General features: G+C 53.4%; 1 protein-coding gene across 5 annotated transcripts in view; it reads left to right on the forward strand.

Annotated features, from left to right (window-relative positions):
- Nucleotides 1–14,295, forward strand: part of LOC138296696 (adhesion G protein-coupled receptor F5-like) — a 1,100,568-nt gene that overhangs the window by 630,222 nt on the left and 456,051 nt on the right. The gene's annotated exons all lie outside the window — the stretch shown is intronic.

A 14,295-nucleotide genomic window follows, 5' to 3' on the forward strand; every position in this document is an offset into this window, starting at 1 on the left:
CACTTAGGGGTTGAGTTACATTGAACGCTTGGAGATTGAGGGTGGTGTGGGTCCCTGGATCAGGCCTCAACAGCTAGTTCAATTGTACTTGGTCGATGGACCCCGAGTGCAAAGTTGTGCTGGCTGTCCTTGGTGCTGAAATGAAGCTGCGGGGATGCTGCTTTTGCCACTTTAATGATGCTGTGGGGAAAAGAAGTGCAAAAACACAAGTGTAGGGACATTGCCGATGTTGGTCACAAGTGTTGTGGAATGCCATCTTGGTGCAGCGTCGGGTTAGTGGGTTGATTACCTGGACTGGTGACCAAGAAGCCTTGGCACCTGTAAAAGAAGCAGATGGTTTCTTCAATGTCTGGTGTTCCTGGGGAACACTGTGGCTGCCTGAAACTTTATGAAAGACAGGATTACAGTTCCCCCAATGCATTAGTCCATTTGGTTTTGGGCGTTCCCTCAAAGGGCCTGATGGGCAGCGAATCTTTAGCGTTGTTTTCCATGAAGTTTGCAGGGGGCTATTGACACTAGTCCTGTGAAGTCTGATGGTGCCTCAGGTTTCACAGGAGTCCCTATGGCTGGGGGAGTTGAGAGTTCACCAAGGTAGACTCTTGAACCAGCAGTTCCCAAAAAGTTGCCTGAGGGCCAGAGTGTCCCGCTTTGGCTTCGTTCTTGTTGTAGATGTCAGCTCTTCTGTGTCCTCTTTGCAGCTCAATCAAATCTGCTGTTCTGGTGTCAGAGGGACCCCTAAATACTGGATTTAGGAGAGTTCCAGCGTGTGGGTCCTAGTAGCCAATGGGCAACTAGTCCCTACAGCTAATCCGGTCCTAAAATAACCACATTCGAGGATATGGGTCACCTTGTCAACCCACACCCAACCATTTCTACCACTTTTCAAGATGGCAGAAGTCTTTTTCAGACTGCTCACCCTAGAGGTGTTTCCAGCACTTTGGGGGTTGTCCAGCTTCTGCATAGCTAATTTCCTGCCTGTCTGGCAGCAAATTGTGCTTGGGAAGGGGAAAGGATGCTTCATTCTTTTGGAGTCAGACCTGATGCATATCCAATGCAATGTAGCATTTGAAGCTCACCACCTTGATGTGCCACTTCACTAGCCTGCTTGGGAGGAGGGAGGTGTGACCTCCTACCTGCCCATTCCTTTGATCCTGACTTCTGGGAGTAATCACACTGCCACAGTGATCTGACTTACCCTGACTAGGATTGTGGTTCCTACTTGGACAGTGTTAGAAATGGGGTTTCTGGTTGGCTGGAGAATGTACCTAAGCCAGGCACAACCCACTGCTCTAGTCAGGGCAAGACGGTTACACACCAAAGATAACATGTGCTCACCCTCTGGTAGCTTGCTGCAGAGCTGGAAGGCTTATCATCAGAGGCAATGTGCAAAGAGTTTGTGCAATACACTTACAGAGCAACACAATGAATACACCACAAAGAAGACCCCATGCAGGATTATGTAAAAATAGATTGCTATATTATAGATCCAACAAGACCATAAACAACATGAATCATAAATAATATGCAGTCATTTGGATAGTACTCATTATCCTGATCACAACAGGACTAAAACAACATACATCATAAATACTTTGCAGGTAATTCAGACTGTTAGGGTGAATCACATAAATTGTAGTAAAAACATGGGGCACAGAGCACCTGCGCTCCTATTATAATTTATACAGTAAATCCTGTGAGCCCTCTGGACACAGTTGCATTTAGAAAAGAACATAGGGCGCAGGAGCATCTTCATGCCTACTATATTTAATACGGTAACCTAATGCCTCCCTAAGCAATGCCATTCTTAACAGCAGTTCTACCCACCTCTCTGGGTCCTCCTTTGAGTTTTTATCCTGTAATAACAGCAACAGAACAGATGCCCCAAGTCCTGGACAAAGTGAAAATGGGAGGGAGGGTGCACACCAGCTTAGGGAGCACAAGAGACCTCGCTGGGTCTCTCACTTTCTATGCATCCAAACACGGCTGCCCGCGAGCGGTGCAGCAGCCAAAACACAGTACCTTCTTGCAGACCAGGCAGAGCCCACACAAGACTTCCTCCCAGTCTGATCTAGTCCACGACAGCAACCTCTCTTGTGCCAACCACGCAATTCCACACAGTCAGTGGAGTCAAAATCTAGGCCACTCCCTCCCAAGGAGCTGTGGGTGTGGACGCATCACAGTGGGTTTGCTCTCTGGGGCGGGCAAAGCAGAGGCAGTGCTGATGTCATCTGGGCCGCCCATTGCTTAAGCAGCATGCCTCCACTCCGAAAGGCGGCTCAGTGAGCACAGCCTGGGCAGTGCAAGCCATGAAGGGGGGCACACCGGTCCCGGGTGTCGTACTTCGCTTTGCAGAATGCTTGAGGCCTTGGTGACACAATAGCACTCACCAAGCACTTGTTTGTAGAATGTACACTTCAGGCTGGAGACAGGAAAAAGTGCTCACCTCGTGCTGCTCTGTAGAATGTGAAGTGCTGGGTCCTTAGAAATCTGCCATGCGCTGTTTGTACACAAGCAGGGAGCCTTTAGTTCCTGCTCCCGGTCAGAGTACAGCTGCCAGACTCTTTGGGATTAGAGTTTCACAGCAGCAGCACATTGTGGAAATCTTTTATGGCATTGAGATTTCCCAAAGAACAGGGGGCAAGCCAACAAGACCTTGGAGAACACTTGGGGGCACAAAGACAGCCACAGGCAGCAGACCAACACATAAAGGTAGTCATTACAACCCTGGCGGTCGGTGTTAAAGCGGCGGTAAGACCACCAACAGGCCGTCAGTAAAAAAATTACAATTACGACCATGGCGGAAACCGCCAACCAAGACAGCCACTTTAACACTCCGACCGCCACAGCGGTACAAACAAACAGCTTGGCAGTCACCACCAACAGACAGGCGGAGGACAATGTACCGCCCACAGTATTACAACCTACCAATCCGCCACCTTTTCACGGGCAGATTCACTGCGAACAAAAACACGGTGGAAACAGGACTTTGAAGGGAAAACGCTCACCTCTACACACCCCACGAGGAATCCGGACGCCATGGAACCCGAGCTCCAGACCCTGCCAGCCCTCATCTTCTTGCTCCTCTACCAGGAGCACGAACGCCAGCGGCAAAGACAACGGTGAATACTGCACCTACGACATAGGGGAGGGGAAAGTGAAAAAAAGGGACACCCACACGCAACACCCCCACCCTCACCCACTACAACACACACACTTACATTGCATGATACATTACAGTTACACCCCCCAAACTCCCCGGAAGAATGCAAAGACAAAAGCAAATGAGTGTAACCATTGTAATATATTAAAATCCAGGACGCAAAAATATATAGACACTATTAACAAATATATACACCAAGAATAGTAGTCCAGGTAGTGCTCCATTGAAATCCGTGGAACACTGGGCCCACACGGCGTGGGCGAGGCCCACACTCAATACCCGAACATGACGGAGAGAACACTGCAGGGGCATCAGATAGCAATAAAACAGGCACCTCAGGGGGAAGGGAAGGGGGGGCACCTTAGCCGGTTGAGTGCACAACGCCAAATCCACGAGGGGGCCACATGCCCACTGTTCAATCCTGGGGAGTGCAAAGCCTCAGTCTCTCAAGCCTCTACAGTGGGTGGGTTGCCCACTGCTTTATCCTGGGGAGTGCAAAGCCACAGTCTCTCAAGTCTCTCCAGTGGGTGGGTTGCCCACTGTTCCATCCTGGGGAGTGCAAAGCCACAGTCTCTCAAGTCTCTCCAGTGGGTGGGTTGCCCACTGTTCCATCCTGGGGAGTGCCAAGACACAGTCTCTCAAGTCTCTCCAGTGGGTGGGTTGCCCACTGATGTATCCTGGGGAGTGCAAAGCCACAGTCTCTCAAGTCTCTCCAGTGGGTGGGTTGCCCACTGCTTCATCCTGGGGAGTGCAAAGCCACAGTCTCTCAGGTGGATGCCTTTCTCCACTGGGTCTGGAGGGGGCCTCGTGCCCAGAGTGCTTCATCCTGCCAAGGACAGAGGTAGTGGATGTATCTCTCCACTGGTTCTGGAGGGGGCCTTGTGTCCAGAGTGCTTTATCCTGCCAAAGAAAGAGGTAGTGGATGTATCTCACCACTGGTTCTGGAGGGGGCCTTGTGCCCAGAGTGCTTCTTCCTGCCAAAGACAGAGGTAGTGGATGTATCTCTCCACTGGTTCTGGAGGGGGCCTTGTGCCCAGAGTGCTTCTTCCTGCCAAGGACAGAGGTAGTGGATGTATCTCTCCACTGGTTCTGGAGGGGGCCCTGTGCCCAGAGTGCTTCATCCTGCTCGTGACGGACTCAGTAGCGTCAGTGCCCTTGGCGCTCATGGGCCAGCGGTGCCTGTTGCGGTGGTGTCCTTGGCAGCGGTGCTTGTGGCAGCGGTGTCCTTGGCAGCGGTGCTTGTGGCGGCAGTGTCCTGTTCAGCGGTGCTTGTGGCGGCGGTGTCCTTGGCAGCGGTGCTTGTTGCAGTGGTGTCCTTGGCAGCGGTGCTTGTTGCGGCGGTGTCCTTGGCAGCGGTGCTTGTGGCGGCGGTGTCCTGTTCATCGGTGCTTGTGGCGGCGGTGTCCTGTGGTATCCTGTTCAGCGGTGCTTGTGGCAGCGGTGTCCTTGCCAGCGGTGCTTGTTGCGGCGGTGTCGCAGCGGTGTCCTTGGCAGCGGTGCTTGTGGCAGCGGTGTCCTGTTCAGGAGTGTCCTATTCAGCGGTGTTTGTGGCGGCGGGGTCCTTGGCAGTGACTCAGCTGCTGGAGGTCCTGTCTGGCCCAGCGGGTATGGTGCTGGCGGCTGGCGTCCTGTCTGGCCCAGCAGGGCTGGTGCTGGCAGTCCTGTCTGGCCCAGCAGGGCTGGTGCTGGCAGTCCTGTCTGGCCCAGCGGGGCTGGTGCTGGTGGTCCTGTCTGGACCAGTGGGGCTGGTGCTGGCGGTCCTGTCTGGCCCAGCAGGGTTGGTGCTGGCGGTCCTGTCTGGCCCAGCGGGGCTGCTGCTGGCAGTGGCCTACTGAGCAGCTGGGCTGGTGCTGGTGTGGCCTCCTGGGCAGCTGGGCTGGTGCTGGCCTCCTGGGCAGCAGGGCTGGTGCTGGCGGTGGCCTCCTGGGCAGCAGGGTTGTTGCTGGCGGTGGCCTCCTGGGCATCGGGGATGATGGCAGTGGCCTCCTGGGCAGCGGGGATGATGGCAGTCTTCTCCACCGTGCTGCTCTTCCCAGACTTGCTGACTTTCTTGTGGCCCTTCCCCACCTCACTCCTCACTCCCACATGTACCCCTGGAAGCTGCTTTGGTGGCTGTAGTCTTCCCCCTCTCCCACCGGGCACTGGCCAACTTTTGATGCTTCACAGGTGGGGGACTGTCCGTGCTGTGGCTCGGTGCCACACTGGCTGCCCTGCTGCCCGGTGCACTCCAGATTCCGGTGACTACAGGCACCACTGGTCCCGGAGATGTTGTGGCTGAGGTGCTAGGTTGGGACCTGGAGAGTCGGCCCTAGGAGACTGACCGGGTGGGGGAGGTGAGGGAAAGAGGTCAAGGTTGGACAGGAAAAGTTTCTTGGGAACACAGGGATGGGTAGCTGGAGGGGGTTTGGAGGTGGAGGAAGAGGTTGTGGTTGTAGGAGGTGTTCATTTGGTGACTTTGGGTGAAGGTGCATGCGCTGGAGGCTGTCGCGAGGTGGATGGCTGTTGGGTGGGTGTGTGCCTGTGTTTGTGAATCTTAGGAGGTGGCGTCACAGACACACTGGGAGACGATACAGGGGAAATGTGAATGGTAGTGGGGGTGGTGACTGCACGTGAGTGGGGTGTGGTGTTGTGTGTGCTGGTGATGGAAGTAGTGGCTGTAGATGAGGTGCATGTGAGTGGAGACGAGGAGGAGGGGGACACAGTGGAGGCAGTGGATGTTGGTGTTTCCGCATGTGTGTGATTCTTGCGTGAGTGCCTGTGGGATGTGTGGTGCTCATGTTTGCCAGAGCTTCCCTTGTGTGTTGACGTGTGTGCATGCTGGTCTGAGGGTGTGCTTGGGATAGACTGAGGTAGAGGGGAATGGGTCTGGGTGGAGGAAGTTGGAGGGGGGAGGCTAGAGACAGGGACAATAGTTGCTATCAGTGCTGAGGCAAGAGTCTGAAAAGCTCGCTGAAGGGACGCCTGACCAGAATGAATGAACTCCAGGAATGCATTTGTTTGTTGCAACTGCCTTTCTACACCCTGGATGGCATTCAAAATGGTAGACTGCCCAACAGTGAGGGACCTGAGGAGGTCAATGGCCTCCTCACTGAGGGCAGTAGGGGTGACTGGGGCAGGGGCTGAGGTGCCTGGGGCAAAGGTGATGCCCACCCTCCTGGGTGAGCGGGCACGGGGCAAAGGCTGAGGGGCTGCTGGGAGGGCATTGCTGGTAGCGGGGGTGGCGACTGTACCTGTAGATGAGGGGGGCACAGATGTGGCCGCCACCACAAGGGAGCTCCCACCAGAGGACGAGTCCGTATCACTGGTCTCAGCTCCTGTCCCCGCCGTGGAGCTCCCCTCTCCCTCCATCCCACTGGTGAACTCCGAGTGTGTTGTCTCGCCCTCCAGGGCCATGTTGGATGCAGCTCCCTCCTGCTCCGGTGCCACTGCTCCTCCGCCTGATGATGCTAATGCACACAAGAACAGGGAGACCACAAAAAGGGGGGACGACAGAAGAAAGACATGTTTGTTGCATGCATTACCGCTACAGTTGGCGGACACGACAGACACCGAAGCCCCTTGCACTATGCCGCACACTTGGGCTCCACTGTTCAATCCCTGAGACATGCCCTACAAGGCTATGGCCAACATCTGCACACATGGATGACAACAGAGCCTGACTAGGTGTACTTGGCACTGTACACAGGTGGGGAGGGGTGCCACAGGGTCTGCCAGAACAAGGGGACCTAACTAGCACACTCGCCCTGTCCTAGGGAAACCCACAGCTCACCTCCCCCACCCAGACACCACTACTGCACGCAAAATCAGCAGAATGAGAGTGTACTCACACCCTTGTGGCTGCTGTGATGCCCTCAAGCGCCCATCCAACTCCGGGTACGCCGCCCCAGGATCCTGAACATCAGGGGTGTCATGGTGCGACGGGCACCCCTCCCACGTTGGGAGGCCATCCCCAGCTGGGCCTCCGCCGTCTTCTTGCTCCAGCGGCGAATGACCTCCCATCTATTACGGTAGTGGGTGCTCCGTCTGTGGTAGACCCCCAGTGTCCGGATGTCCTTGGCGATGGCACGCCAAATATCCTTTTTCTGGTGGGCGCTGACCTACATGAATTGTACAGGGGAAAAGAAAACTTATTACCAACTGCACCGTCACAGTCATTGGCCCCCATCCCTACCCTTGCCATGTGGCACATGCACTCACCGTTGTTTCATGCACGCCTCAATCTCCCCCTACCCCCATCTTTTATCCACCCCACTAAACACAGGCATAGCCCATACAGCATGCTCCATGTGTACTTACCTGTTTGTCTGGAGGACCGTAGAGTAGCGTGTACTGGGGGAGGACCCCATTCACGAGTTTCTCCAACTCCTCCGATGTGAAGGCAGGGGCCCTTTCCCCAGACGCACGAGCCATTGTCTCTTCCAGACCGAGGTCACAGCAGCACTTGCAGTGTAGGTCCTCTCCTGTCAAGATCAGGTATCGAGTGAGTGAACAGATAGAAAATGGCGGTCACGTCCGCAGCGGTGCGTACCGTCACCGCCGGCATACATCGTCATTGGCTCCTGGGACCCATAGGGTCCAATGTTAACCAATGCAGAATTGCGCCGCTGTCTTCGACCGCCTACCGCGACGGTGTACAACGCCAGTGCAGTTACCTCACATCCCATTGTCCCACTTTACAGGTCAGGCAGCCGCCATTTCAGGAGCCCACATGGCTTAATTTTGAACTGCGTCACACATACCTAGGCCTTGCCTCAACACTCATACAGGCCAAATTTCGGATTATGATTTGGGTTCTGTGTAAGCTGTGGGTACGTACCTCTGAGTTGGTTGACTCTGTGCTCGCTCTTGTCCTTCGTAGGCACCGTCCGCTGGGACATGTGAGGAGATGGCAGCATCCTCCGGTGTACAGACTGCTGGTGGACCTGTTGACAATGGAGGAAAGACATGTGATCATCACCTACAGGCTTGATCGTGCCACAATCATGGAACTGTGTGCCCAGCTGGAGCCAGACCTGATGTCAGCTATCCGCCATCCCACAGGAATCCCCCCTCAAGTGCAGGTGCTGTCTGTACTCCATTTCCTTGCAAGTGGGTCATTTCAAACAACAGTGGCCATAGCATCAGGGATGTCCCAGCCTATGTTTTCCAACGTGTTGTCCAGAGTGTTGTCTGCCCTGCTGAAACACATGCGGAGCTACATCGTTTTCCCTCAGGTGGAGGATTTGCCTACAGTGAAAGGTGACTTCTATGCCCTGGGACATATCCCCAACATCATAGGTGCCATAGATGGGACACATGTGGCTTTGGTCCCCCCCGGAGGAGTGAACAGGTGTACAGACACCGGAAGAGTTATCATTCCATGAATGTGCAGATGGTGTGTTTGCCCGACCAGTACATCTCCCATGTTAATGCAAAATTCCCTGGCTCAGTGCATGATGCTTACATCCAGCGGAATAGCAGCATCCCTTATGTGATGGGGCAACTCCAGAGGCACCGTGTGTGGCTATTAGGTGAACACCTGGAAGCAAGTCTGTGGGAATGGTTGTCTGGGCCTGGGGATATCCCTACAGGTTAGTGTGTGTCTAACAGTTGTCCCTCGCCATTTGCAGGTCACTCTGGTTACCCCAACCTGTCATGGCTACTGACCCCAGTGAGGAATCCCAGGACAAGGCCTGAGGAACGCTACAATGAGGCCCATGGGCAAACTCAGCGGATTATAGAGCAGACCTTCGGCCTCCTTAAGGCCAGGTTCAGTTGCCTCCATATGACAGGTGGATCCCTATTCTACTCACCAAAGAAGGTGTGCCAGATCATCGTGGCCTGCTGTATGCTTCACAACTTAGCTTTGCGATGACTGGTGCCTTTTCTGCAGGAGGATGATCCAGATGGCGGTGTTGTTGCAGCTGTGGAGCCTGTGGACAGTGAAGACGAGGAAGCAGAAGAAGAGGACAACGACAACAGGAACTTGGTGATCCTGCAATATTTCCAGTGAGACACAGGTAAGAATACAAACCTGCTTACTACATGTACTTTAACACTACTACCTCTCAACTGTCTGTCGTTTTCACCCAGTGTATGGTCACTGAGTTGTCACTTTCCCTTACGATTTCACAGATGTGGGTCCCACTGTGTGACATCTGCTTTGTTTCCTCATGGACTAGAGCTATATGACATAGGTATGTTGACATTACTTTTGAAAGAGCATTTTGACACTAATTGCTAATACACTATTTCGAAATCACAGACTGACTCCAGATTGTTTTGTGCTTCAAGAGTGTTTATTTAAGTGCTCAATAGTGGAGGGGGTTGTAAAATGGTGAGGGGTGATGGTGGAGGAATGTCCAAGGCAGAGTCCAGTCTATTAGTTTCACAGGTGCGTTGCCCAAATGGGCATAGGAAGTGGAGCTGGGGCAGTTTGAGGATGGACAGGGTGATAAAGTGGGACAGAAGGATGACATTCAGCGTGGTCTCATTTCTTGGCGGGGTCTTGGCATCGTTCTCTGTCTTTGTCCTGGATCTCAGGGACCGTTTTCGGGGTGGTTCTCCCTCTGCAGGGGGTGGGATGCTGGTGTGGTGGTCCTGTGGCGGTGCCTCCTGTCCACTAGCGCCGGCAGAGGTGGTGGGCAGTTCATCGTCCAGGCTAGTGTCAGGGGCCCCTTGTTGTGTCACAGTGTCCCTCCTGGTGTTGAGGACTTCCTTCAGCACCCCTACGATGGTGCCCAGGGTGGAATTGATGAATCTGAGTTCCTCCCTGAAGCCCAAATACTGTTGCTCCTGCAGCCGCTGGGTCTCCTGAAACCTGGCCAGTACCGTTGCCATCGTCTCCTGGGAATGGTGGTAGGCTCCCATGATGTTAGAGAGGGCCTCGTGGAGAGTGGGTTCCCTTGGCCTGTCCTCCCCCTGTCGCACAGCAGCCCTCCCAGTTCCCCTGTGTTCCTGGGCCTCCGTCCCCTGGACCGTGTGCCCACTGCCACTGCCCCCAGGTCCCCGTTGTTGTTGGGGTGGTGGGTTAGCCTGGGTTCCCTGTAGTGGTGGACACACTGCTGCTTGACATGTCCTGGGGACAGAGGTTTGGGCCCGCTGGGTGGGTGCTGTGCTGGTGTTTCCAGAGGGGGGAAGCTCTGTGGTGGCCTGTGACTGTGTGAGGGGAACCGACTGTCCAGACGTCCCCGATGGGCCGGGCTGATCATCTAGATCCAGTTGGACAGAGCTGCTGTCATCACTGTGGGCCTCTTCTGTTAGTGGTGTGGACATGTGTGGACTCTCCTGTCCAGTGATGTTGGGTAGGGGTCCTGCAGGGGTATAAAAGGATGTTTATAACATCTGTGTGTGGCATGGTGTGCAATGGTTGGGTGACCGTGTACCCCAGTGCTTGCATTCCTGTGTGGGTCCTTGTGTGATGGTGGTTTAGGAGGGTGTGTGGGTATGTGCAGTGGCCATGCTTTGGTGATGGGTGTCCATGTTTTGTTGTTGCATGCAGGGCTTGGTGTTAGGATGTGTGGTTTGTGATGTTGGGACATTTGTGAGGAGTTGGAGTGATGGGGGTGAGGGTGAGGGTGGGGGTATGTAATAGCATGCAAGTAGGGTGGGGGATGTAATAGTTAAGATTTGACTTACCAGAGTCCATTCCTCCATCTACTCCTGCAAGGCCCTCACGAAGCAGAATCGCCAAGACCTGCTCCTCCCATGTTGTTAGTTGTGGGGGAGGAGGTGGGGGTCCGCCGCCAGTCCGCTGAACCGCAAGGTGGTGTCTTGAGACCACGGAACGCAACTTCCCCCGTAGGTCGTTCCATCTCTTCCTGGTGTCATCCCTATTTCTTGGGTGCTGTCCCACTGCGTTGACCCTGTCCACTATTCTTCACCATAGCTCCATCGTCCTAGCTATGGAGGTGTGCTGCACCTGTGATCCGAATAGCTGTGGCTCTACCCGGACGATTTCCTCCACCATGACCCTGAGCTCCTCCTCAGAGAACCTGGGGTGTCTTTGCCGTGCCATCGGGTGGTGTGGGTGATGTGTGGGGTGGTGTGTGTAATGATAAGTGTGGTGATATTTAGTGGTGTGTTGTGTGAGGTGCGTGGAATTTTATGTGGGTGATGGTATTGTGTGCCTGTGGATGCTTGGTAGTTGTTTGTAGTGTCTCTCTCTGGCCTTCTCTCTGTAATTTTGTCGTAGGGGTTTGTGGGTGATGTGGGTGTGTGTTTTATATTGTAATGGGTGTGTGGGAGTGGTGTGTGTATGTGTATCAGGTGTGTGTGTTTCGAATTGTCCAATGTGGTAGTGTTTTGTAAATGTGTGTGTATTTTGAGCGCAGTGGTGTGTACCACCAATGGAATACCGCGGTTGAAAGACCGCTGCGTGGATTCATGTGTCGTGATAGTGTGGGCGTATTTCTGTTGGCGTGATGGTGGAGGTTCTGTTTTCGCCAGTTTATCACTGACCTTTGGTGTGGCGGACTTCTGTGGGTATCTGAATTTTGGCGGATTCCGAACAGTGGGTCATAATGACCGTGGCAGAATTCCGCTGCCGCGGCGGTGTGTTGGTGGTGTTCTGCACGGCGGTAAGCGGCTTTCACCACCAATGTTGTAATGAGGGCCAAAGTCAGGTTGAAAAATGGTAGTCCAAATGGTCGTTCCTCCTGGGAGCATAGCAGTCCTCCTGGCAATATGCAGATTGCTGCACCAGCAATGTCTGGTTACAAGTCCTACACAGCGTCTGAAAACATGGGGTCAGAACCCCAGTACGTACACTCAAAAATGGCTTTACTGAAGGGGTGACTTCAAAGGAAGCCTCAGAAGTGCTCAGCAATCTTTTTCAGCCCAGCCCTGGCTCCAGACGATCAGTAGGGGGTAAATCAGCCCTTTGCTGACACAACCTACTGACATATAAGTGTGAACCACCTCTCCCTCCCCCAGTCCGTATCACCTGTCACACTCAGCCCTTCCTATGTTGTGGCTGTCTAGAGATAGCACACAAAGAATAGCTGTCACTCAGGCCAGACATGTATTTGAAGTACAAGAGTTATAAGCACAGACAAATGCCTACTTTCTAAAAGTGGCATTTCTAAAACAGTAATGTAAAATCCAACTTTATTAGTAAGTAGGATTTATCGTTACTGTTCTCAACATACCAAATATGACAAAGTTATGTCTTTCTGATCATGAATTACCACTTAAAAGGGTAAAAGGGAATTCCCAATATTAACTTACTAGAGGAGCAGGCCTCACTGTAGTGAAAAATGAAATGGGTTGTTTGTCACTACCAGGACTTGCCAAATATAAAAATACATGTCCTACCTTTTATTTACATGCACCCTGCCCATAGGGCTACCTAGGGCCTACCTTAGGGTTGACGTATGTGTAATAAAAGGGGAGCTTAAGGCTTGGCAAGTAGTTTTAGAAGGAAAGTCGATATGGCAGTAAAACTGTACAGACAGGCACTGCAGTGGCAGGCCTGAGGCAGGTTCGAAGGGCTGCACCTGGTGTTGGCACAATCAGTGCTGCAGACGCACTAGTAGCATTTCATCTACAGGCCCTGGGCATATGGTACACCACTTTACGGGGAACTATAAGTAAATCAAATGTTCCAAACTAGTGTAAGCCAATTATACCATGTTTAGAGGAGGGAGCACATGCACTTTAGCCCTGGTTAGCAGTGGTAACGTGCCCAGAGTCCTAACGCCAACAAAAAGAAGGTCAGAAAAATAGGAGGAGGAAGGGACCAAGTTTGGGGTAACCCTGCAAAAGAGGCCAGGTCCAACACAACCACCTCCATTCCGAAGCCAGGATAGACTAATCAATACCTTGATGGGTTTCCCTGCTTAGAGTGATAGAACAAGGACCCTGGCCCACCACTGCAGGGGCACATGCCAGTTATATGCCTCTCGGAACCCAGCTGGATCTCTTTATCTGTTTTTAGGACCCACTAAGCTACCTTAAGGTGACTCCTTCTCCTCACCTGGACCCCATCTGTGAAGTGCCTTATGTTAATTAGCTCACAGATGAATCCCAGTAGGCAAACAGCACCAACATGGCCAACAAAGTGATGTGGCCCATTCTACTCCTTGGGCCTGACTTTTGTCCTCAACCCAAGGAAAACTCTGTCCATAGGGACAATAACCAACAGAGGCCATTGACAGCTGTCAGTGTCAAGAGCCAGGCCCCAGGCCATCCAGGGGTCTCTGTCCTCTGTGGCTTCTCAGAGTGGGGGGCTGTAGCCCCAGCTGCTTTGCATCCTTTCTCCACTCCAACTTCCACCACGTGGTATCCTGAGACTGGTCCTCCAGCTCAGTGTCTGTACCCATGGGCTGAAAAGGAATCAAGGGTGAGTCCTTCCTCCCCTTGCCCTTCCTTGTGGGGTTCTGTACCCTCCTTTTGGGAGTGGTACCCTAGAATTCAGAACTGTCAGGGCACTTGTGGCAGCCATCCTGCTCAGCTCTCCCACCAGTTCAGGGGTGCTATCCTGCAACCGGTCCTCCAACTGAGGATCTGTACCCCTGGGTTGAACCGGGGTCATGGATTAGTCCTTTCTCCCCCACCCCTCCTTTTAGAAGTCCGCTCCCTCCTTCTAGGAGTGGTTTCCCCAGCAGACAAACTGTAGGGACACTTATGGCAGCCAACCCTCCCCCCCAGGTCAGAGGTGATACCCTGAACCTCGTTCTCCAACCCGGAGTCTGTACCCTTGGGTGGAACGGAGGTTAGTGGCAAGTCCGTCCTCCTCCTACCTCTTCATCTGGGCTTCTGCACCCACCTTTGTAGAATGGTACTGCCAGAAACTAGAACTGGTTGGATGCTTGTGCTGTCAACTGCCCACCAAGTTATCCTGACAGTATGGTGCACCCTCAGTGGATGGTCTCCTGGTACAGACTAGACTCCCTTCGTGGGTACTCTCCAGGCTCTGCGGCTATGCATAGGGCACTCTGCGACTTTGCCCACCTCCACCTCTCCTCCTACTCTGAGAAGGGACGTGGGACCCTTTACACACCCCACTACACTTGGACCTCTCTTGGCTACTGGAAACATTCCCCACCCTCAGTTGGGGGGACCTGAGCTACTCCTTTTAGGACCACTCCCAAGTGCCTTTCTAGACCCATAGGTCTGTCTCCTTTGCAAGTTTCCTGGGGCCAGCCAACTTACAC

The sequence above is a fragment of the Pleurodeles waltl genome, chromosome 5 (genome assembly GCF_031143425.1).
Source record: "Pleurodeles waltl isolate 20211129_DDA chromosome 5, aPleWal1.hap1.20221129, whole genome shotgun sequence".
Lineage (NCBI taxonomy): Eukaryota > Metazoa > Chordata > Amphibia > Caudata > Salamandridae > Pleurodeles > Pleurodeles waltl.